The following is a 23,743-nucleotide window of genomic DNA, read 5'->3' as shown; positions in this document are numbered from 1 at the left end:
GGTTCTTGTCTGGTTCTTGTCTGGTTCTTGTCTGGTCTGGTCTAGTCTGGTCTGGTTCTTGTCTGGTTCTTGTGGTTCTTGTCTGGTTCTGGTCTGGTCTGGTCTGGTCTGGTTCTTGTCTGGTCTGGTTCTCGTCTGTTCTGGTTCTTGTCTGGTCTGGTCTGGTCTGGTTCTTGTCTGATCTGGTTCTTGTCTGGTTCTTGTCTGGTTCTTATCTGGTCTGGTTCATGTCTGGTCTGGTCTGGTCTGGTCCTTCTCTGGTCCTTGTCTGGTCTGGTCCTTGTCTGGTCTTGGTTCTGGGTCTTGGTTCTGGTTCTGGCTCTGGTTCTGGTTCTGGTCTTGGTTCTGGGTCTGGTTCTGGGTCTGGTTCTGGTTCTGGGTCTGGTCTTGGTTCTGGTTCTGGCACTGGTTCTGGTTCTGGTCTGGTTCTGGTCTTGGTTCTGGGTCTGGTTCTGGTCTTGGTTCTGGGTCTGGTTCTGGTTCTGGGTCTTGGTTCTGGTTCTGGTCTTGGTTCTGGTTCTGGTTCTGGGTCTGGTTCTGCTTCTGGTCTTGATTCTGGGTCTTGGTTCTGGTCTTGGTTCTGGCTCTGGTTCTGGCTCTGGTTCTGGGTCTTGGTTCTGGTTCTGGTCTTGGTTCTGGTTCTGGTTCTGGGTCTTGGTTCTGGCTCTGGTTCTGGTCTTGGTTCTGGGTCTTGTCTTGGTTCTGGTTCTGGCTCTGGGTCTTGGTTCTGGTTCTGGTTCGGGGTCTGGTCTTGGTTCTGGTTCTGGTCTTGGTTCTGGGTCTTGGTTCTGGGTCTTGGTTCTGGTCTGGTTCTGGTTCTGGTCTTGGTTCTGGTTCTGGTTCTGGTCTTGGTTCTGGTCTGGTTCTTGTCTGGTTCTTGTCTGGTCTGGTTCTAGTCTGGTCTGGTCCGTTTCTGGTCTGGTCTGGTCTGGTCTGGTCCTTGTCTGGTTCTTGTCTGGTCTGGTTCTTGTCTGGTCTTGTCTGGTTCTTGTCTGGTTCTTGTCTGGTCTGGTCCTTGTCTGGTCTGGTCCTTGTCTGGTCTGGTCTGGTTCTTGTCTGGTTCTTGTCTGGTTCTGGTCTGGTCTGTTCCTTGTCTGGTCCTTGTCTGGTCCTGTTCTGGTCCTTGTCTGGTCTGGTCTGGTTCTTGTCTGGTTCTCTTCTGGTTCTTGTCTGGTCTGGTTCTTGTGGTTATTGTCTGGTTCTTGTGGTTCTTGTCTGGTCTGGTCTGGTCCTTGTCTGGTCCTTGTCTGGTCTGGTCTGGTCCTTGTCTGGACTGGTTCTTGTCTGGTTCTGGTCTGGTCTGGTCTGGTCTGGTCCTTGTCTGGTCCTTGTCTGGTCTGGCTCTTGTGGTTCTTGTCTGGTCTGGTCTGGTATGGTTCTTGTCTGGTCTGGTCCTTGTCTAGTCCTTGTCTGGTCTGGTCTGGGTCGGGTCTTGTTCTTGTCTGGTCTGGTCTGGTTCTTGTCTGGTTCTGGTCTGGTCTGGTTCTTGTCTGGTTCTTGTCTGGTCTGGTCTGGTCTGGTCTGGTTCTTGTCTGGTTCTTGTGGTTCTTGTCTGGTCTGGTCTGGTATGGTTCTTGTCTGGTCTGGTCTGGTCCTTGTCTGGTCCTTGTCTAGTCCTTGTCTGGTCTGGTCTGGGTCGGGTCTTGTTCTTGTCTGGTCTGGTTCTTGTCTGGTTCTGGTCTGGTCTGGTTCTTGTCTGGTTCTTGTCTGGTCTGGTCTGGTTCTTGTCTGGTCTGGTCTGGTTCTTGTCTGGTCTGGTTCTTGTCTGCTTCTTGTGGTTCTTGTCTGGTCTGGTTCTTGTCTGGTCTGGTTCTTGTCTGGTCTGGTCTGGTTCTTGTCTGGTCTGGTTCTTGTCTGGTCTGGTCTGGTTCTTGTCTGGTTCTGGGTCTTGGTTCTGGTTCTGGGTCTGGTCTTGGTTCTGAATCTGGTTCTGGGTCTTGGTTCTGGTTCTGGTTCTGGTTCTGGGTCTTGGTTCTGTCTCTGGTTCTGGTCTTGGTTCTGGGTCTTGTCTTAGTTCTGGGTCTTGTCTTGGTTCTGGCTCTGGTTCTGGGTCTTGGTTCTGGTTTTGGTCTTGGTTCTGGTTCTGGTCTGGTTCTGGTTTTGGTCTTGGTTCTGGGTATGGTTCTGGTTCTGGTCTTGGTTCTGGTTCTGGGTCTGGTTCTGGTTCTGGTCTTGGTCTTGGTTCTGAGTCTGGTCTTGGTTCTGGCTCTGGTTCTGGTTCTGGTTTTGGTCTTGGTTCTGGTTCTGGTCTTGGTTCTGGTTCTGGTCTTGGTTCTGGGTCTGGCTCTGGTTCTGCTTCTGGTCTTGGTTCTGGTTCTTGGTTCTGGTCTGGTTCTGGGTCTTGGTTCTGAATCTGGTTCTGGGTCTTGGTCTGGTTCTGGGTCTTGGTTCTGGCTCTGGTTCTGGTCTTGGTTCTGGTTCTGGTTCTGGTCTTGGTTCTGGTTCTGGCTCTGGGTCTGGTTCTGGTTCTGGGTCTTGGTTCTGGGTCTGGCTCTGGTTCTGCTTCTGGTCTTGGTTCTGGTTCTGGGTCTTGGTTCTGGTCTGGTTCTGGGTCTTGGTTCTGGTTCTGGTCCTGGTTCTGGGTCTTGGTTCTGGTCCTGGTCTTCTGGGTCTTGGTTCTGGCTCTGGTTCTGGTCTTGGTTCTGGTCTTGGTTCTGGTTCTGGCTCTGGGTCTGGTTCTGGGTCTTGGTTCTGGTCCTGGTCTTCTGGTTCTGGTTCTGGTACTTGGTTCTGGCTCTGGTTCTGGTCTTGGTTCTGGGTCTTGTCTGGTTCTGGTTCTGGTCTTGGGTCTGGGTCTGGTTCTGGTTCTGGTCTTGGTTCTGGTTCTGGTCTTGGTTCTGGTTCTGGGTCTGGGTCTTGGTTCTGGTTCTGGGTCTTGGTTCTGGTTTTGGTCTTGGTTCTGGTCTTGGTTTTGGCTCTGGTTCTGGTTCTGGTTTTGGGTCTTGGTTCTGGTCTGGTTCTGGTTCTGGGTCTTGGTTCTGGCTCTGGTTCTGGTCTTGGTTCTGGGTCTTGGTTCTGGTTCTGGTCTTGGTTCTGGTTCTGGCTCTGGTTCTGGTTCTGGTTCTGGTCTTGGGTCTGGTTCTGGTTCTGGTCTTGGTTCTGGGTATGGTTGTGGTTCTGGTTCTGGTCTTGGTCTGGGTCTTGGTTCTGGTTCTGGGTCTTGGTTCTGGTTCTGGTTCTGGTTCTTGTCCTGGTTCTGGGTCTGGGTCTTGGTTCTGGGTCTTGGTTCTGGTTCTGGTCTTGGTTCTGGGTCTGGGTCTGGTCTTGGTTCTGATTCTGGTTCTGGTTCTGGTCTTGGCTCTGGTTCTGGTTCTGGTTCTGGTTCTCTGTCTTGGTTCTAGTTCTGGTTCTTGGTTATGTTTCTGGTCTTAGTTCTGGGCCTGGTCTTGGTTCTGGGTCTGGGTCTGGTTCTGGTCTTGGTTCTGGCTCTGGTTCTGGTCTTGGTTCTGGGTCTTGGTTCTGGTTCTGGTCTTGGTTCTGGTCTGGTTCTGGTTCTGGGTCTTGGTTCTGGTTCTGGTCTTTTTTCTGGGTCTGGTTCTGGTTTTGGTTCTGGTTCTGGGTCTGGGTCTGGGTCTTGGTTCTGTTTCTGGTCTTGGTTCTGGTTCTGGTTCTGGTCTTGGTTCTGGTTCTGGGTCTTGGTTCTGGTTCTGGGTCTGGTCTTGGTTCTGGTTCTGGTTCTGGCACTGGTTCTGGTCTTGGTTCTGGGTCTGGTTCTGGTCTTGGTTCTGGTTCTGGGTCTGGTTCTGGTTCTGGGTCCTGGTTCTGGTTCTGGTTCTGGCACTGGTTATGGGTCTGGTTCTGGTTCTTGTTCTGGCTCTGCTTGGTCTTGGTTCTGGGTCTTGGTTCTGGGTCTTTGTTCTGGGTCTTGGTTCTGGTTCTGGTCTTGGTTCTGGGTCTGGTTCTGGTTCTGGGTCTGGTCTTGGTTCTGATTCTGGTTCTGGTTCTGGTCTTGGCTCTGGTTCTGGGTCTGGTTCTGGTTCTGGGTCTTGGTTCTGGTTCTGGTCTTAGTTCTGGGCCTGGTTCTGGTCTTGGTTCTGGGTCTGGTTCTGGTCTTGGTTCTGATTCTGGGTCTGGGTCTGGGTCTGGTTCTGGTCTTGGTTCTGGTTCTGGGTCTGGGTCTGGGTCTTGGTTCTGGTCTGGTTCTGGTTCTGGTTCTTGGTTCTGGTTCTGGTCTTTTTTCTGGGTCTGGTCTTGGTTCTGGTTCTGGGTCTGGGTCTGGTCTTGGTTATGTTTCTGGTTCTGGTTCTGGGTCTGGTCTTGGTTCTGGTTCTGGGTCTATTTCTGGTTCTGGTTCTGGGTCTTGATTCTGGTTCTGGTTCTGGCACTGGTTCTGGTTCTGGTTCTGGGTCTGGTTCTGGTTCTGGGTCCTGGTTCTGGTTCTGGCACTGGCACTGGTTCTGGGTCTGGTTCTGGTTCTTGTTCTGGCTCTGCTTGGTCTTGGTTCTGGTCTTGGTTCTGGGTCTTTGTTCTGGGTCTTGGTTCTGGTTCTGGTCTTGGTTCTGGGTCTGGTTCTGGTTCTGGGTCTGGTCTTGGTTCTGATTCTGGTTCTGGTTCTGGTCTTGGCTCTGGTTCTGGGTCTGGTTCTGGTTCTGGGTCTTGGTTCTGGTTCTGGTCTTAGTTCTGGGCCTGGTTCTGGTCTTGGTTCTGGGTCTGGTTCTGGTCTTGGTTCTGATTCTGGGTCTGGGTCTGGGTCTGGTTCTGGTCTTGGTTCTGGTTCTGGGTCTGGGTCTGGGTCTTGGTTCTGGTCTGGTTCTGGTTCTGGTTCTTGGTTCTGGTTCTGGTCTTTTTTCTGGGTCTGGTCTTGGTTCTGGTTCTGGGTCTGGGTCTGGTCTTGGTTATGTTTCTGGTTCTGGTTCTGGGTCTGGTCTTGGTTCTGGTTCTGGGTCTATTTCTGGTTCTGGTTCTGGGTCTTGATTCTGGTTCTGGTTCTGGCACTGGTTCTGGTTCTGGTTCTGGGTCTGGTTCTGGTTCTGGGTCCTGGTTCTGGTTCTGGCACTGGCACTGGTTCTGGGTCTGGTTCTGGTTCTTGTTCTGGCTCTGCTTGGTCTTGGTTCTGGTCTTGGTTCTGGCTCTGGTTCTGGTTCTGGTCTGGTTCTGGTCCTGGTTCTGGTCTTGGTTCTGGGTCTGGGTCTGGCTCTGGTTCTGCTTCTGGTCTTGGTTCTGGTTCTGGGTCTTGGTTCTGGTTCTGGTTCTGGTCTTGGTTCTGAATCTGGTTCTGGTTCTTGGTTCTGGTTCTGGTTCTGGTTCTGGGTCTGGTCTTGGTTCTGAATCTGGCTCTGGGTCTTGGTTCTGGTTCTGGTCTGGTTCTGGTTCTGGGTCTGGTCTTGGTTCTGAATCTGGCTCTGGTTCTGGTTCTGGTTCTGGGTCTTGGTTCTGGTTTTGGTCTTGGTTCTGGTCTGGTTCTGGTTCTGGTTCTGGTCTTGGTTCTGGTTCTGGCATTGTTTCTGGTTCTGGTTCTGGTTCTGGTTTTGGTTCTGGTTCTGGTCTTGGTTCTGGTCTGCTTCTGGGTCTTGGTTCTGGTTCTGGGTCTGGTCTTGGTTCTGAATCTGGTTCTAGTCTGGTTCTGGTTCTGGGTCTTGGTTCTGGTTCTGGTTCTGGTCTTGGTTCTGGTTCTGGTTCTGGGTCTTGGTTCTGGCTCTGGTTCTGGTCTTGGTTCTGGGTCTTGTCTTGGTTCTTCTGGGTCTTGGTTCTGGTTCTGGTCTTGGTTCTGGTCTGGTTCTGGTTCTGGGTCTTGGTTCTGGTTCTGGTCTTTTTTCTGGGTCTGGTTCTGGTCTTGGTTCTGGTTCTGGGTCTGGGTCTTGGTTCTGTTTCTGGTCTTGGTTCTGGTTCTGGTTCTGGGTCTTGGTTCTGGTTCTGGGTCTATTTCTGGTTCTGGGTCTGGTCTTGGTTCTGGTTGTGGGTCTTGGTTCTGGTTTTGGTTTTGGTCTTAGTTCTGGGTCTGGTTCTGGTATTGGTTCTGGTTCTGGGTCTATTTCTGGATCTGGTTCTGGTCTTGATTCTGGTCTTGGTTCTGGTTCTGGTCTTGGTTCTTGTTCTGGTTCTGGGTCTTGGTTCTGGCTCTGGTTTTGGTCTTGGTTCTGGGTCTTGTCTTGGTTCTGGTTCTGGTTCTGGTCTTGATTCTGGCTCTGGTTCTGGTTCTGGGTCTTGGTTCTGGTTTTGGTCTTGGTTCTGGTTCTGGGACTGGGTCTTGGTTCTGGTTCTGGGTCTGGTCTTGGTTCTGATTCTGGTTCTGGTTCTGGTCTTGGTTCTTGGTCTGGTTCTGGTTCTGGTTCTGGTCTTGGTTCTGGTCTGGTTCTGGGTCTTGGTTCTGGTTCTGGGTCTGGTCTTGGTTCTGAATCTGGTTCTGGGTCTTGGTTCTGGTTCTGGTCTGGTTCTGGGTCTGGGTCTGGTCTTGGTTCTGGCTTTGGTTCTGGTCTTGGTTCTGGGTCTGGTTCTGGTCTTGGTTCTGGTCTGGTTCTGGGTCTTGGTTCTGGGTCTGGTCTTGGTTCTGAATCTGGTTCTGGGTCTTGGTTCTGGTTCTGGTCTGGTTCTTGTTCTGGGTCTGGTCTTGGTTCTGAATCTGGCTCTGGTTCTGGTTCTGGGTCTTGGTTCTGGTTTTGGTCTTGGTTCTGGTTCTGGTCTTGGGTCTGGGTCTGGTTCTGGTTCTGGTCTTGGTTCTGGTTCTGGTTCTGGCTCTGGTCTTGGTTCTGGTTCTGGTTCTGGTCTTGGTTCTGGTTCTGGGTCTGGTTCTGGTTCTGGTTCTGGGTCTGGTTCTGGTCTTGGTTCTGGTTCTGGGTCTGGCTCTGGTTCTGCTTCTGGTCTTGGTTCTGGTTCTGGGTCTTGGTTCCGGTTCTGGTTCTGGTCTGGTTCTGGTTTTGGTTCTGGGTCTTGTCTTGGTTCTGGTTCTGGTCTTGGTTCTGGTTTTGGTTCTGGGTCTTGTCTTGGTTCTGGTTCTAGTTCTGGCTCTGGTTCTGGTTCTGGTTCTGGGTGTTGGTTCCGGTTCTGGTCTTGGTTCTGGTTCTGGTCTTGGTTCTGGTTCTGAGCCTTTGTTCTGGTTCTGGTCTTGGTTCTGGGTCTGGTCTTGGTTCTGGTTCTGATTCTGGGTCTTGGTTCTGGTTTTGGTCTTGGTTCTGGTTCTGGTCTGGTTCTGGTTCTGGGTCTTGGTTCTGGTTCTGGTCTTGGTTCTGGTTCTGGGTCTTGGTTCTGGGTCTGGTTCTGGTTCTGGTCTTAGTTCTGGGCCTGGTTCTGGTCTTGGTTCTGGTTCTGGCTCTGGTTCTGGTCTTGGTTCTGGTTCTGGGTCTGGGTCTGGGTCTTGGTTCTGGTCTTGGTTCTGGTCTGGTTCTGGTTCTGGGTCTTGGTTCTGGTTCTGGTCTTTTTTCTGGGTCTGGTTATGGTCTTGGTTCTGGTTCTGGGTCTGGGTCTGGGTCTTGGTTCTGTTTCTGGTCTTGGTTCTGGTTCTGGTCTTTGTTCTGGTTCTGGTTCTGGGTCTTGGTTCTGGTTCTGGGTCTGGTCTTGGTTCTGGTTCTGGGTCTATTTCTGGTTCTGGGTCTTGGTTCTGGTTCTGGTCTTGATTCTGGTTCTGGTCTTGGTTCTGGGTCTGGTTCTGGTTCTGGTTCTGGGTCTGGTCTTGGCTCTGGTTCTTGTTCTGGCTCTGCTTGGTCTTGGTTCTGGTTCTGGTCTTGGTTCTGGCTCTGGTTCTGGTTCTGGTCTGGTTCTGGTTCTGGTCTTGGTTCTGGTTCTGGGTCTGGTTCTGGTCTTGGTTCTGGTTCTGGGTCTGGCTCTGGTTCTGCTTCTGGTCTTGGTTCTGGTTCTGGGTCTTGGTTCTGGTTCTGGTTCTGGTCTTGGTTCTTGGTCTGGTTCTGGTCTTGGTTCTGGTCTGGTTCTGGGTCTGGTCTTGGTTCTGAATCTGGTTCTGGGTCTTGGTTCTGGTTCTGGTCTGGTTCTGGTTCTGGGTCTGGGTCTGGTCTTGGTTCTGGTTCTGGTTCTGGTCTTGGTTCTGGTTCTGGGTCTTGGTTCTGGCTTTGGTTCTGGGTCTGGTTCTGGTCTTGGTTCTGGTCTGGTTCTGGGTCTTGGTTCTGGGTCTGGTCTTGGTTCTGAATCTGGTTCTGGGTCTTGGTTCTGGTCTGGTTCTGGTTCTGGGTCTGGTCTTGGTTCTGAATCTGGCTCTGGTTCTGGTTCTGGGTCTTGGTTCTGGTTTTGGTCTTGGTTCTGGTTCTGGTTCTGGGTCTGGTTCTGGTCTTGGGTCTGGGTCTGGTTCTGGTTCTGGTCTTGGTTCTGGTTCTGGCTCTGGTTCTGGTCTTGGTTCTGGGTATGGTTCTGGTTCTGGTTCTGGTCTTGGTTCTGGTTCTGGGTCTGGTTCTGGTTCTGGTCTTGGTTCTGGTTCTGATTCTTGTTCTGGCTCTGCTTGGTCTTGGTTCTGGTTCTGATCTTGGTTCTGGCTCTGGTTCTGGTTCTGGTCTGGTTCTGGTTCTGGTCTTGGTTCTGTTTCTGGGTCTGGTTCTGGTCTTGGTTCTGTTTCTTGGTCTGGCTCTGGTTCTGCTTCTGGTCTTGGTTCTGGTTCTGGTTCTGGTTCTGGTCTTGGTTCTTGGTCTGGTTCTGGTTCTGGTTCTGGTCTTGGTTCTGGTCTGGTTCTGGGTCTGGTCTTGGTTCTGGTTCTGGTCTTGGTTCTGGGTCTGGTTCTGGTCTTGGTTCTGGTTCTGGGTCTGGTTCTGGTCCTGGTTCTGGTTCTGGCACTGGCACTGGTTCTGGGTCTGGTTCTGGTTCTGGTCTTGGTTCTGGTTCTTGTTCTGGCTCTGCTTGGTCTTGGTTCTGGTTCTGGTCTTGGTTCTGGCTCTGGTTCTGGTTCTGGTTCTGGTTCTGGTCTTGGTTCTGGTTCTGGGTCTGGTTCTGGTCTTGGTTCTTGTTCTGGGTCTGGCTCTGGTTCTGCTTCTTCTGGTTCTGGGTCTGGTTCTGGTCTTGGCTCTGGTTCTGGTTCTGGTTCTGGTTCTTGGTCTTGATTCTGGCTCTGGTTCTGGGTCTTGGTTCTGGTTCTGGGTCTGGTCTTGGTTCTGATTCTGGTTCTGCTTCTGGTCTTGGTTCTGGTTCTGGTTCTGGGTCTTGGTTCTGGTTCTGGTCTTGGTTCTTGGTCTGGTTCTGGTTCTGGTTCTGGTCTTGGTTCTGGTCTGGTTCTGGGTCTGGTCTTGGTTCTGGTTCTGGTCTTGGTTCTGGGTCTGGTTCTGGTCTTGGTTCTGGTTCTGGGTCTGGTTCTGGGTCCTGGTTCTGGTTCTGGCACTGGCACTGGTTCTGGGTCTGGTTCTGGTTCTGGTCTTGGTTCTGGTTCTTGTTCTGGCTCTGCTTGGTCTTGGTTCTGGTTCTGGTCTTGGTTCTGGCTCTGGTTCTGGTTCTGGTCTGGTTCTGGTTCTGGTTCTGGTCTTGGTTCTGGTTCTGGGTCTGGTTCTGGTCTTGGTTCTTGTTCTGGGTCTGGCTCTGGTTCTGCTTCTTCTGGTTCTGGGTCTGGTCTTGGTTCTGATTCTGGTTCTGGTTCTGGTCTTGGCTCTGGTTCTGGTTCTGGTTCTTGGTCTTGATTCTGGTTCTGGTTCTGGGTCTTGGTTCTGGTTCTGGGTCTGGTCTTGGTTCTGAATCTGGTTCTGGGTCTTGGTTCTGGTTCTGGTCTGGTCTTGGTTCTGGTTCTGGTTCTGGTCTTGGTTCTGGTTCTGGGTCTTGGTTCTGGCTTTGGTTCTGGGTCTGGTTCTGGTCTTGGTTCTGGTCTGGTTCTGGGTCTTGGTTCTGGGTCTGGTCTTGGTTCTGAATCTGGTTCTGGGTCTTGGTTCTGGTCTGGTTCTGGTTCTGGGTCTGGTCTTGGTTCTGAATCTGGCTCTGGTTCTGGTTCTGGGTCTTGGTTCTGGTTTTGGTCTTGGTTCTGGTCTGGTTCTGGTTCTGGGTCTGGTTCTGGTCTTGGGTCTGGGTCTGGTTCTGGTTCTGGTCTTGGTTCTGGTTCTGGCTCTGGTTCTGGTCTTGGTTCTGGGTCTTGTCTTGGTTCTGGTTCTGGTTCTGGCTCTGGGTCTTGGTTCTGGTTCTGGTTCGGGGTCTGGTCTTGGTTCTGGTTCTGGTCTTGGTTCTGGGTCTTGGTTCTGGGTCTTGGTTCTGGTCTGGTTCTGGTTCTGGTCTTGGTTCTGGTTCTGGTTCTGGTCTTGGTTCTGGTCTGGTTCTTGTCTGGTTCTTGTCTGGTCTGGTTCTAGTCTGGTCTGGTCCGTTTCTGGTCTGGTCTGGTCTGGTCTGGTCCTTGTCTGGTTCTTGTCTGGTCTGGTTCTTGTCTGGTCTTGTCTGGTTCTTGTCTGGTTCTTGTCTGGTCTGGTCCTTGTCTGGTCTGGTCCTTGTCTGGTCTGGTCTGGTTCTTGTCTGGTTCTTGTCTGGTTCTGGTCTGGTCTGTTCCTTGTCTGGTCCTTGTCTGGTCCTGTTCTGGTCCTTGTCTGGTCTGGTCTGGTTCTTGTCTGGTTCTCTTCTGGTTCTTGTCTGGTCTGGTTCTTGTGGTTATTGTCTGGTTCTTGTGGTTCTTGTCTGGTCTGGTCTGGTTCTGGTCTGGTCCTTGTCTGGTCCTTGTCTGGACTGGTTCTTGTCTGGTTCTGGTCTGGTCTGGTCTGGTCTGGTCCTTGTCTGGTCCTTGTCTGGTCTGGCTCTTGTGGTTCTTGTCTGGTCTGGTCTGGTATGGTTCTTGTCTGGTCTGGTCCTTGTCTAGTCCTTGTCTGGTCTGGTCTGGGTCGGGTCTTGTTCTTGTCTGGTCTGGTCTGGTTCTTGTCTGGTTCTGGTCTGGTCTGGTTCTTGTCTGGTTCTTGTCTGGTCTGGTCTGGTCTGGTCTGGTTCTTGTCTGGTTCTTGTGGTTCTTGTCTGGTCTGGTCTGGTATGGTTCTTGTCTGGTCTGGTCTGGTCTGGTCCTTGTCTGGTCCTTGTCTAGTCCTTGTCTGGTCTGGTCTGGGTCGGGTCTTGTTCTTGTCTGGTCTGGTTCTTGTCTGGTTCTGGTCTGGTCTGGTTCTTGTCTGGTTCTTGTCTGGTCTGGTCTGGTTCTTGTCTGGTCTGGTCTGGTTCTTGTCTGGTCTGGTTCTTGTCTGCTTCTTGTGGTTCTTGTCTGGTCTGGTTCTTGTCTGGTCTGGTTCTTGTCTGGTCTGGTCTGGTTCTTGTCTGGTCTGGTTCTTGTCTGGTCTGGTCTGGTTCTTGTCTGGTTCTGGGTCTTGGTTCTGGTTCTGGGTCTGGTCTTGGTTCTGAATCTGGTTCTGGGTCTTGGTTCTGGTTCTGGTTCTGGTCTTGGTTCTGGTTCTGGTTCTGGGTCTTGGTTCTGTCTCTGGTTCTGGTCTTGGTTCTGGGTCTTGTCTTAGTTCTGGGTCTTGTCTTGGTTCTGGCTCTGGTTCTGGGTCTTGGTTCTGGTTTTGGTCTTGGTTCTGGTTCTGGTCTGGTTCTGGTTCTGGTCTTGGTTCTGGGTATGGTTCTGGTTCTGGTCTTGGTTCTGGTTCTGGGTCTGGTTCTGGTTCTGGTCTTGGTCTTGGTTCTGAGTCTGGTCTTGGTTCTGGCTCTGGTTCTGGTTCTGGTTTTGGTCTTGGTTCTGGTTCTGGTCTGGTTCTGGTTCTGGGTCTGGTTCTGGTCTTGGGTCTGGGTCTGGTTCTGGTTCTGGTCTTGGTTCTGGTTCTGGTCTTGGTTCTGGGTCTGGCTCTGGTTCTGCTTCTGGTCTTGGTTCTGGTTCTTGGTTCTGGTCTGGTTCTGGGTCTTGGTTCTGAATCTGGTTCTGGGTCTTGGTCTGGTTCTGGGTCTTGGTTCTGGCTCTGGTTCTGGTCTTGGTTCTGGTTCTGGTTCTGGTCTTGGTTCTGGTTCTGGCTCTGGGTCTGGTTCTGGTTCTGGGTCTTGGTTCTGGGTCTGGCTCTGGTTCTGCTTCTGGTCTTGGTTCTGGTTCTGGGTCTTGGTTCTGGTCTGGTTCTGGGTCTTGGTTCTGGTTCTGGTCCTGGTTCTGGGTCTTGGTTCTGGTCCTGGTCTTCTGGTTCTGGTTCTGGGTCTTGGTTCTGGCTCTGGTTCTGGTCTTGGTTCTGGTCTTGGTTCTGGTTCTGGCTCTGGGTCTGGTTCTGGGTCTTGGTTCTGGTCCTGGTCTTCTGGTTCTGGTTCTGGTACTTGGTTCTGGCTCTGGTTCTGGTCTTGGTTCTGGGTCTTGTCTGGTTCTGGTTCTGGTCTTGGGTCTGGGTCTGGTTCTGGTTCTGGTCTTGGTTCTGGTTCTGGTCTTGGTTCTGGTTCTGGGTCTGGGTCTTGGTTCTGGTTCTGGGTCTTGGTTCTGGTTTTGGTCTTGGTTCTGGTCTTGGTTTTGGCTCTGGTTCTGGTTCTGGTTTTGGGTCTTGGTTCTGGTCTGGTTCTGGTTCTGGGTCTTGGTTCTGGCTCTGGTTCTGGTCTTGGTTCTGGGTCTTGGTTCTGGTTCTGGTCTTGGTTCTGGTTCTGGCTCTGGTTCTGGTTCTGGTTCTGGTCTTGGGTCTGGGTCTGGTTCTGGTTCTGGTCTTGGTTCTGGGTATGGTTGTGGTTCTGGTTCTGGTCTTGGTCTGGGTCTTGGTTCTGGTTCTGGGTCTTGGTTCTGGTTCTGGTTCTTGTCCTGGTTCTGGGTCTGGGTCTTGGTTCTGGGTCTTGGTTCTGGTTCTGGTCTTGGTTCTGGGTCTGGGTCTGGTCTTGGTTCTGATTCTGGTTCTGGTTCTGGTCTTGGCTCTGGTTCTGGTTCTGGTTCTGGTTCTCTGTCTTGGTTCTAGTTCTGGTTCTTGGTTATGTTTCTGGTCTTAGTTCTGGGCCTGGTCTTGGTTCTGGGTCTGGGTCTGGTTCTGGTCTTGGTTCTGGCTCTGGTTCTGGTCTTGGTTCTGGGTCTTGGTTCTGGTTCTGGTCTTGGTTCTGGTCTGGTTCTGGTTCTGGGTCTTGGTTCTGGTTCTGGTCTTTTTTCTGGGTCTGGTTCTGGTTTTGGTTCTGGTTCTGGGTCTGGGTCTGGGTCTTGGTTCTGTTTCTGGTCTTGGTTCTGGTTCTGGTTCTGGTCTTGGTTCTGGTTCTGGTTCTGGGTCTTGGTTCTGGTTCTGGGTCTGGTCTTGGTTCTGGTTCTGGTTCTGGCACTGGTTCTGGTCTTGGTTCTGGGTCTGGTTCTGGTCTTGGTTCTGGTTCTGGGTCTGGTTCTGGTTCTGGGTCCTGGTTCTGGTTCTGGTTCTGGCACTGGCACTGGTTATGGGTCTGGTTCTGGTTCTTGTTCTGGCTCTGCTTGGTCTTGGTTCTGGTCTTGGTTCTGGGTCTTTGTTCTGGGTCTTGGTTCTGGTTCTGGTCTTGGTTCTGGGTCTGGTTCTGGTTCTGGGTCTGGTCTTGGTTCTGATTCTGGTTCTGGTTCTGGTCTTGGCTCTGGTTCTGGGTCTGGTTCTGGTTCTGGGTCTTGGTTCTGGTTCTGGTCTTAGTTCTGGGCCTGGTTCTGGTCTTGGTTCTGGGTCTGGTTCTGGTCTTGGTTCTGATTCTGGGTCTGGGTCTGGGTCTGGTTCTGGTCTTGGTTCTGGTTCTGGGTCTGGGTCTGGGTCTTGGTTCTGGTCTGGTTCTGGTTCTGGTTCTTGGTTCTGGTTCTGGTCTTTTTTCTGGGTCTGGTCTTGGTTCTGGTTCTGGGTCTGGGTCTGGGTCTTGGTTATGTTTCTGGTCTTGGTTCTGGTTCTGGTCTTGGTTCTGGTTCTGGTTCTGGTTCTGGGTCTGGTCTTGGTTCTGGTTCTGGGTCTATTTCTGGTTCTGGTTCTGGGTCTTGATTCTGGTTCTGGTTCTGGCACTGGTTCTGGTTCTGGTTCTGGGTCTGGTTCTGGTTCTGGGTCCTGGTTCTGGTTCTGGCACTGGCACTGGTTCTGGGTCTGGTTCTGGTTCTTGTTCTGGCTCTGCTTGGTCTTGGTTCTGGTCTTGGTTCTGGCTCTGGTTCTGGTTCTGGTCTGGTTCTGGTCCTGGTTCTGGTCTTGGTTCTGGGTCTGGGTCTGGCTCTGGTTCTGCTTCTGGTCTTGGTTCTGGTTCTGGGTCTTGGTTCTGGTTCTGGTTCTGGTCTTGGTTCTGAATCTGGTTCTGGTTCTTGGTTCTGGTTCTGGTTCTGGGTCTGGTCTTGGTTCTGAATCTGGCTCTGGGTCTTGGTTCTGGTTCTGGTCTGGTTCTGGTTCTGGGTCTGGTCTTGGTTCTGAATCTGGCTCTGGTTCTGGTTCTGGTTCTTGGTCTTGGTTCTGGTTTTGGTCTTGGTTCTGGTCTGGTTCTGGTTCTGGTTCTGGTCTTGGTTCTGGTTCTGGCATTGTTTCTGGTTCTGGTTCTGGTTCTGGTTTTGGTTCTGGTTCTGGTCTTGGTTCTGGTCTGCTTCTGGGTCTTGGTTCTGGTTCTGGGTCTGGTCTTGGTTCTGAATCTGGTTCTAGTCTGGTTCTGGTTCTGGGTCTTGGTTCTGGTTCTGGTTCTGGTCTTGGTTCTGGTTCTGGTTCTGGGTCTTGGTTCTGGCTCTGGTTCTGGTCTTGGTTCTGGGTCTTGTCTTGGTTCTTCTGGGTCTTGGTTCTGGTTCTGGTCTTGGTTCTGGTCTGGTTCTGGTTCTGGGTCTTGGTTCTGGTTCTGGTCTTTTTTCTGGGTCTGGTTCTGGTCTTGGTTCTGGTTCTGGGTCTGGGTCTTGGTTCTGTTTCTGGTCTTGGTTCTGGTTCTGGTTCTGGGTCTTGGTTCTGGTTCTGGGTCTATTTCTGGTTCTGGGTCTGGTCTTGGTTCTGGTTGTGGGTCTTGGTTCTGGTTTTGGTTTTGGTCTTAGTTCTGGGTCTGGTTCTGGTATTGGTTCTGGTTCTGGGTCTATTTCTGGATCTGGTTCTGGTCTTGATTCTGGTCTTGGTTCTGGGTCTTGTCTTGGTTCTGGTTCTGGTTCTGGTCTTGATTCTGGCTCTGGTTCTGGTTCTGGGTCTTGGTTCTGGTTTTGGTCTTGGTTCTGGTTCTGGGACTGGGTCCTGGTTCTGGTTCTGGGTCTGGTCTTGGTTCTGATTCTGGTTCTGGTTCTGGTCTTGGTTCTTGGTCTGGTTCTGGTTCTGGTTCTGGTCTTGGTTCTGGTCTGGTTCTGGGTCTTGGTTCTGGTTCTGGGTCTGGTCTTGGTTCTGAATCTGGTTCTGGGTCTTGGTTCTGGTTCTGGTCTGGTTCTGGGTCTGGGTCTGGTCTTGGTTCTGGCTTTGGTTCTGGTCTTGGTTCTGGGTCTGGTTCTGGTCTTGGTTCTGGTCTGGTTCTGGGTCTTGGTTCTGGGTCTGGTCTGGTTCTGAATCTGGCTCTGGTTCTGGTTCTGGGTCTTGGTTCTGGGTCTGGTCTTGGTTCTGAATCTGGCTCTGGTTCTGGTTCTGGGTCTTGGTTCTGGTTTTGGTCTTGGTTCTGGTTCTGGTCTTGGGTCTGGGTCTGGTTCTGGTTCTGGTCTTGGTTCTGGTTCTGGTTCTGGCTCTGGTTCTGGTCTTGGTTCTGGGTATGGTTCTGGTTCTGGTCTTGGTTCTGGTTCTGGGTCTGGTTCTGGTTCTGGTTCTGGTCTTGGTTCTGGTTCTGGGTCTGGCTCTGGTTCTGCTTCTGGTCTTGGTTCTGGTTCTGGGTCTTGGTTCCGGTTCTGGTTCTGGTCTGGTTCTGGTTTTGGTTCTGGGTCTTGTCTTGGTTCTGGTTCTGGTCTTGGTTCTGGTTTTGGTTCTGGGTCTTGTCTTGGTTCTGGTTCTAGTTCTGGCTCTGGTTCTGGTTCTGGTTCTGGGTGTTGGTTCCGGTTCTGGTCTTGGTTCTGGTTCTGGTCTTGGTTCTGGTTCTGAGTCTTTGTTCTGGTTCTGGTCTTGGTTCTGGGTCTGGTCTTGGTTCTGGTTCTGATTCTGGGTCTTGGTTCTGGTTTTGGTCTTGGTTCTGGTTCTGGTCTGGTTCTGGTTCTGGGTCTTGGTTCTGGTTCTGGTCTTGGTTCTGGTTCTGGGTCTTGGTTCTGGGTCTGGTTCTGGTTCTGGTCTTAGTTCTGGGCCTGGTTCTGGTCTTGGTTCTGGTTCTGGCTCTGGTTCTGGTCTTGGTTCTGGTTCTGGGTCTGGGTCTGGGTCTTGGTTCTGGTCTTGGTTCTGGTCTGGTTCTGGTTCTGGGTCTTGGTTCTGGTTCTGGTCTTTTTTCTGGGTCTGGTTATGGTCTTGGTTCTGGTTCTGGGTCTGGGTCTGGGTCTTGGTTCTGTTTCTGGTCTTGGTTCTGGTTCTGGTTCTGGTCTTTGTTCTGGTTCTGGTTCTGGGTCTTGGTTCTGGTTCTGGGTCTGGTCTTGGTTCTGGTTCTGGGTCTATTTCTGGTTCTGGGTCTTGGTTCTGGTTCTGGTCTTGATTCTGGTTCTGGTCTTGGTTCTGGTTCTGGGTCTGGTTCTGGTTCTGGTTCTGGGTCTGGTCTTGGCTCTGGTTCTTGTTCTGGCTCTGCTTGGTCTTGGTTCTGGTTCTGGTCTTGGTTCTGGCTCTGGTTCTGGTTCTGGTCTGGTTCTGGTTCTGGTCTTGGTTCTGGTGGTCTTGGTCTCTGGTTTCTGGTTCTGGTCTTGGTTCTTGGTCTGGTTCTGGTCTTGGTTCTGGTTCTGTCTGGTCTTGGTTCTGGCTTTGGTTCTGGTCTGGTCTGGTTCTGGGTCTGGGTCTGGTCTTGGTTCTGGTCTTGGTTCTGGTTCTGGGTCTTGGTTCTGGCTTTGGTTCTGGGTCTGGTTCTGGTCTTGGTTCTGGTCTGGTTCTGGGTCTTGGTTCTGGGTCTGGTCTTGGTTCTGAATCTGGTTCTGGGTCTTGGTTCTGGTCTGGTTCTGGTTCTGGGTCTGGTCTTGGTTCTGAATCTGGTTCTGGGTCTTGGTTCTGGTTTTGGTCTTGGTTCTGGTTCTGGTTCTGGGTCTGGTTCTGGTCTTGGGTCTGGGTCTGGTTCTGGTTCTGGTCTTGGTTCTGGGTCTGGCTCTGGTTCTGGTCTTGGTTCTGGGTATGGTTCTGGTTCTGGTTCTGGTCTTGGTTCTGGTTCTGGGTCTGGTTCTGGTTCTGGTCTTGGTTCTGGTTCTGATTCTTGTTCTGGCTCTGCTTGGTCTTGGTTCTGGTTCTGATCTTGGTTCGGGCTCTGGTTCTGGTTCTGGTCTGGTTCTGGTTCTGGTCTTGGTTCTGTTTCTGGGTCTGGTTCTGGTCTTGGTTCTGTTTCTTGGTCTGGCTCTGGTTCTGCTTCTGGTCTTGGTTCTGGTTCTGGTTCTGGGTCTTGGTTCTGGTTCTGGTCTTGGTTCTTGGTCTGGTTCTGGTTCTGGTCTTGGTTCTGGTCTGGTTCTGGGTCTGGTCTTGGTTCTGGTTCTGGTCTTGGTTCTGGGTCTGGTTCTGGTCTTGGTTCTGGTTCTGGGTCTGGTTCTGGGTCCTGGTTCTGGTTCTGGCACTGGCACTGGTTCTGGGTCTGGTTCTGGTTCTGGTCTTGGTTCTGGTTCTTGTTCTGGCTCTGCTTGGTCTTGGTTCTGGTTCTGGTCTTGGTTCTGGCTCTGGTTCTGGTTCTGGTCTGGTTCTGGTTCTGGTCTTGGTTCTGGTTCTGGGTCTGGTTCTGGTCTTGGTTCTTGTTCTGGGTCTGGCTCTGGTTCTGCTTCTTCTGGTTCTGGGTCTGGTTCTGGTCTTGGCTCTGGTTCTGGTTCTGGCTCTGGTTCTGGGTCTTGGTTCTGGTTCTGGGTCTGGTCTTGGTTCTGATTCTGGTTCTGCTTCTGGTCTTGGTTCTGGTTCTGGTTCTGGGTCTTGGTTCTGGTTCTGGTCTTGGTTCTTGGTCTGGTTCTGGTTCTGGTTCTGGTCTCTGGTTCTGGTCTGGTTCTTGGTTCTGGTTCTGGTTCTGGTCTTGGTTCTGGGTCTGGTGGTCTTGGTTCTGGTTCTTGGGGTTCTGGTGGTCTGGGATCTTGGTTCTGGCTCTGGTTCTGGTTCTGGTCTGGTTCTGGTTCTGGTCTTGGTTCTGGTTCTGGGTCTTGGTTCTGGTTCTGGTCTTGGTTCTGGTTCTGGCTCTGGTCTTGGTTCTGGTTTGGTCTTGGTTCTTGGTCTGGGTTCTGGTCTTGGTTCTGGTTCTGGGTCTGGTTCTGGTCTTGGTTCTGTTCTGGGTCTGGGTCTGGTTCTGGTTCTGGCTCTGGTTCTGGTCTTGGTTCTGGTTCTGGGTCTTGGTTCTGGTCTGGTTCTCTTGGTTCTGGGTCTGGTCTTGGTTCTGGTGGTCTTGGTTCTGGTTCTGGCTCTGGTTCTGGTTCTGGTCTTTTTTCTGGGTCTGGTTCTGGTCTTGGTTCTGGTTCTGGGTCTGGTTCTGGTTCTGGTCTTGGTTCTGGTTCTGGCTCTGGTTCTGGTCTTGGTTCTGGTTCTGGTCTGGTTCTGGCTCTGGTTCTGGTTCTGGTCTGGTTCTGGTTCTGGTTCTGGTCTTGGTTCTGGTTCTGGGTCTGGTTCTGGTCTTGGTTCTTGTTCTTGGCTTCTGGTTCTGGGGTCTGGTTCTGGTCTTGGCTCTGGTTCTGGTTCTGGTTCTTGGTCTTGATTCTGGTTCTGGTTCTGGGTCTTGGTTCTGGTTCTGGTCTTGGTTCTTGGTTCTGGTTCTGGGTCTGGTTCTGGTCCTGGGTCTGGGTCTGGGTCTGGTTCTGGTCTTGGTTCTGGTTCTGGCTCTGGTTCTGGTCTTGGTTCTGGTTCTGGGTCTGGGTCTTGGTTCTGGTTCTGGTTCTGGTCTTGGTTCTGGTTCTGGTCTTGGGTCTGGTCTTGGTTCCGGTTCTGGTCTTGGTTCTGGTTCTGGGTCTTGGTTCTGGCTTTGGTTCTGGGTCTGGTTCTGGTCTTGGTTCTGGTCTGGTTCTGGGTCTTGGTTCTGGGTCTGGTCTTGGTTCTGAATCTGGTTCTGGGTCTTGGTTCTGGTCTGGTTCTGGTTCTGGGTCTGGTCTTGGTTCTGAATCTGGTTCTGGGTCTTGGTTCTGGTTTTGGTCTTGGTTCTGGTTCTGGGGTCTGGTTCTGGTGGGTCTGGTCTGGTTCTGGTTCTGGTCTTGGTTCTCTGGTTCTGGCTCTGCTTGGTCTTGGTTCTGGTTCTGGTCTTGGTTCTGGCTCTGGTTCTGGTTCTGGTCTGGTTCGGGCTCTTCTGGTTCTGGTCTTGGTTCTGTTTCTCTGGTTCTGGTTCTGGCTCTGGTTCTGCTTCTGGTCTGGTCTTGGTTCTGGGTCTTGGTTCTGGTCTGGTTCTGGTTCTGGTCTGGTTCTGGTCTGGGTCTGGTCTTGGTTCTGGTTCTGGTCTTGGTCTGGTGGGTCTTGGCTCTGGTTCTGGTTCTGGCTCTGGTTCTGGGTCTTGGTTCTGGTCTGGGCTCTCTGGTCTTGGTTCTGGTCTTGGTTCTGGTTCTGGGTCTGGTTCTGGTCTTGGTTCTTGTTCTGGGTCTGGCTCTGGTTCTGCTTCTTCTGGTTCTTCTGGGTTCTGCTTCTGGTCTTGGTTCTGGTTCTGGTTCTGGGTCTTGGTTCTGGTTCTGGTTCTGGGTCTTGGTTCTTGGTCTGGTTCTGGTTCTGGTTCTGGTCTTGGTTCTGGTCTGGTTCTGGGTCTGGTCTTGGTTCTGGTTCTGGTCTTGGTTCTGGGTCTGGTTCTGGTCTTGGTTCTGGTTCTGGGTCTGGTTCTGGATCCTGGTTCTGGTTCTGGCACTGGCACTGGTTCTGGGTCTGGTTCTGGTTCTGGTCTTGGTTCTGGTTCTTGTTCTGGCTCTGCTTGGTCTTGGTTCTGGTTCTGGTCTTGGTTCTGGCTCTGGTTCTGGTTCTGGTCTGGTTCTGGTTCTGGTTCTGGTCTTGGTTCTGGTTCTGGGTCTGGTTCTGGTCTTGGTTCTTGTTCTGGGTCTGGCTCTGGTTCTGCTTCTTCTGGTTCTGGGTCTGGTCTTGGTTCTGATTCTGGTTCTGGTTCTGGTCTTGGCTCTGGTTCTGGTTCTGGTTCTGGTTCTGGTTCTTGGTCTTGATTCTGGTTCTGGTTCTGGGTCTTGGTTCTGGTTCTGGGTCTGGTCTTGGTTCTGGTTCTGGTCTGGTCTTGGTTCTGGTTCTGGTTCTGGTCTTGGTTCTGGGTCTTGGTTCTGGCTTTGGTTCTGGGTCTGGTTCTGGTCTTGGTTCTGGTCTGGTTCTGGGTCTTGGTTCTGGGTCTGGTCTTGGTTCTGAATCTGGTTCTGGGTCTTGGTTCTGGTCTGGTTCTGGTTCTGGGTCTGGTCTTGGTTCTGAATCTGGCTCTGGTTCTGGTTCTGGGTCTTGGTTCTGGTTTTGGTCTTGGTTCTGGTTCTGGTCTGGTTCTGGTTCTGGGTCTGGTTCTGGTCTTGGGTCTGGGTCTGGTTCTGGTTCTGGCTCTGGTTCTGGTCTTGGTTCTGGGTATGGTTCTGGTTCTGGTCTTGGTTCTGGTTCTGGGTCTGGTTCTGGTTCTGGTCTTGGTTCTGGTTCTGATCTTGGTTCTGGTTCTGGTCTGGTTCTGGTTCTGGTCTTGGTTCTGTTTCTGGGTCTGGTTCTGGTCTTGGTTCTGTTTCTTGGTCTGGCTCTGGTTCTGCTTCTGGTCTTGGTTCTGGTTCTGGTTCTGGGTCTTGGTTCTGGTTCTGGTCTTGGTTCTTGGTCTGGTTCTGGTTCTGGTTCTGGTCTTGGTTCTGGTCTGGTTCTGGGTCTGATGGGCTCCTGTTCTGGTTCTGGGTCTTGGTTCTGGGTTCTTGGTTCTGGTTCTGGTCTGGTTCTGGTTCTGGGTCTGGTTCTGGTCTTGGGTCTGGGTCTGGTTCTGGTTCTGGCTCTGGTTCTTCTTGGTTCTGGGTATGGTTCTGGTTCTGGTCTTGGTTCTGGTTCTGGGTCTGGTTCTGGTTCTGGTCTTGGTTCTGGTTCTGATCTTGGTTCTGGTTCTGGTCTGGTTCTGGTTCTGGTCTTGGTTCTGTTTCTGGGTCTGGTTCTGGTCTTGGTTCTGTTTCTTGGTCTGGCTCTGGTTCTGCTTCTGGTCTTGGTTCTGGTTCTGGTTCTGGGTCTTGGTTCTGGTTCTGGTCTTGGTTCTTGGTCTGGTTCTGGTTCTGGTTCTGGTCTTGGTTCTGGTCTGGTTCTGGGTCTGGTCTTGGTTCTGGTTCTGGTCTTGGTTCTGGGTCTGGTTCTGGTCTTGGTTCTGGTTCTGGGTCCTGGTTCTGGTTCTGGCACTGGCACTGGTTCTGGGTCTGGTTCTGGTTCTGGTCTTGGTTCTGGTTCTTGTTCTGGTTCTGGTCTGGTTCTGGTTCTGGTTCTGGTCTTGGTTCTGGTTCTGGGTCTGGTTCTGGTCTTGGTTCTTGTTCTGGGTCTGGCTCTGGTTCTGCTTCTTCTGGTTCTGGGTCTGGTCTTGGTTCTGATTCTGGTTCTGGTTCTGGTCTTGGCTCTGGTTCTGGTTCTGGTTCTTGGTCTTGATTCTGGTTCTGGTTCTGGGTCTTGGTTCTGGGCCTGGTTCTGGTCTTGGTTCTGGTTCTGGGTCTGGTTCTGGTCCTGGGTCTGGGTCTGGGTCTGGTTCTGGTCTTGGTTCTGGTTCTGGCTCTGGTCTTGGGTCTGGTCTTGGTTCTGGTTCTGGTTCTGGTCTTGGGTCTGGGTCTGGTTCTGGTTCTGGTCTTGGTTCTGGTTCTGGCTCTGGTTCTGGTCTTGGTTCTGGGTATGGTTCTGGTTCTGGTTCTGGTCTTGGTTCTGGTTCTGGGTCTGGTTCTGGTTCTGGTCTTGGTTCTGGTTCTGGTTCTTGTTCTGGCTCTGCTTGGTCTTGGTTCTGGTTCTGATCTTGGTTCTGGCTCTGGTTCTGGTTCTGGTCTGGTTCTGGTTCTGGTCTTGGTTCTGGTTCTGGGTCTTGGTTCTGGTTCTGGTCTTGGTTCTGGTTCTGGCTCTGGTCTTGGTTCTGGTTCTGGTCTTGGTTCTTGGTCTGGGCCTGGTTCTGGTCTTGGTTCTGGTTCTGGGTCTGGTTCTGGTCTTGGTTCTGATTCTGGGTCTGGGTCTGGTTCTGGTTCTGGCTCTGGTTCTGGTCTTGGTTCTGGTTCTGGGTCTTGGTTCTGGTCTGGTTCTGGTTCTGGGTCTTGGTTCTGGTTCTGGTCTTGGTTCTGGGTCTGGTCTTGGTTCTGGTTCTGGTCTTGGTTCTGGTTCTGGCTCTGGTTCTGGTTCTGGTCTTTTTTCTGGGTCTGGTTCTGGTCTTGGTTCTGGTTCTGGGTCTGGTTCTGGTTCTGGTCTTGGTTCTGGTTCTGGCTCTGGTTCTGGTCTTGGTTCTGGTTCTGGTCTTGGTTCTGGGTCTGGTTCTGGTTCTGGTTCTGGGTCTGGTTCTGGTTCTGGGTCTGGTTGGTTCTGGTTCTGGTCTTGGTTCTGGTTCTTGTTCTGGTTCTGGTTCTGGTCTTGGTTCTGGTCTGGTTCTGGGTCTGGTCTTGGTTCTGGGTCTGGTTCTGGTCTTGGTTCTGGTTCTGGGTCCTGGTTCTGGTTCTGGCACTGGCACTGGTTCTGGGTCTGGTTCTGGTTCTGGTCTTGGTTCTGGTTCTTGTTCTGGCTCTGCTTGGTCTTGGTTCTGGTTCTGGTCTTGGTTCTGGCTCTGGTTCTGGTTCTGGTCTGGTTCTGGTTCTGGTTCTGGTCTTGGTTCTGGTTCTGGGTCTGGTTCTGGTCTTGGTTCTTGTTCTGGGTCTGGCTCTGGTTCTGCTTCTTCTGGTTCTGGGTCTGGTCTTGGTTCTGATTCTGGTTCTGGTTCTGGTCTTGGCTCTGGTTCTGGTTCTGGTTCTTGGCTTGATTCTGGTTCTGGTTCTTGGTTCTGGTTCTGGTCTTGGTTTCTGGTTCTGGTGGTTCTGGGTCTGGGTCTGGGTCTTGGTTCTTCTGGTTCTGGTCTTGGTTCTGGTTCTGGGTCTTGGTTCTGGTTCTGGTTCTTGGTTCTGGTTCTGGGGTCTGGCTGGTTTGGATCTTGGTTCTGGTTCTGGTCTGGTTCTGGTTCTGGTCTTGGTTCTGTTTCTGGGTCTGGTGGTCTTGGTTCTGTTTCTTGGTCTGGCTCTGGTTCTGCTTCTGGTCTTGGTTCTGGTTCTGGTTCTGGGTCTTGGTTCTGGTTCTGGTCTTGGTTCTGGTTCTGGTTCTGGTTCTTGGTTCTGGTCTGGTTCTGGGTCTGGTCTTGGTTCTGGTTCTGGTCTTGGTTCTGGGTCTGGTTCTGGTCTTGGTTCTGGTTCTGGGTCCTGGTTCTGGTTCTGGCACTGGCACTGGTTCTGGGTCTGGTTCTGGTTCTGGTCTTGGTTCTGGTTCTGGGTCTGGTTCTGGTCTTGGTTCTTGTTCTGGGTCTGGCTCTGGTTCTGCTTCTTCTGGTTCTGGGTCTGGTCTTGGTTCTGATTCTGGTTCTGGTTCTGGTCTTGGCTCTGGTTCTGGTTCTGGTTCTTGGTCTTGATTCTGGTTCTGGTTCTGGGTCTTGGTTCTGGTTCTGGTCTTGGTTCTGGGCCTGGTTCTGGTCTTGGTTCTGGTTCTGGGTCTGGTTCTGGTCCTGGGTCTGGGTCTGGGTCTGGTTCTGGTCTTGGTTCTGGTTCTGGCTCTGGTTCTGGTCTTGGTTCTGGTTCTGGGTCTGGGTCTTGGTTCTGGTTCTGGTTCTGGTCTTGGTTCTGGTTCTGGTCTTGGGTCTGGTCTTGGTTCCGGTTCTGGTCTTGGTTCTGGTTCTGGTTCTGGTCTTGGGTCTGGGTCTGGTTCTGGTTCTGGTCTTGGTTCTGGTTCTGGCTCTGGTTCTGGTCTTGTCTTGGTTCTGGTTCTGGCTCTGGTTCTGGTCTTGGTTCTGGTTCTGGGTCTGGGTCTTGGTTCTGGTTCTGGTTCTGGTCTTGGTTCTGGTTCTGGTCTTGGGTCTGGTCTTGGTTCGGTTC

This window comes from Oncorhynchus clarkii, chromosome 28 (genome assembly GCF_045791955.1).
Source record: "Oncorhynchus clarkii lewisi isolate Uvic-CL-2024 chromosome 28, UVic_Ocla_1.0, whole genome shotgun sequence".
Classification (NCBI taxonomy): Eukaryota; Metazoa; Chordata; class Actinopteri; order Salmoniformes; family Salmonidae; genus Oncorhynchus; species Oncorhynchus clarkii.
Note: the sequence above shows the minus strand (reverse complement) of the source record.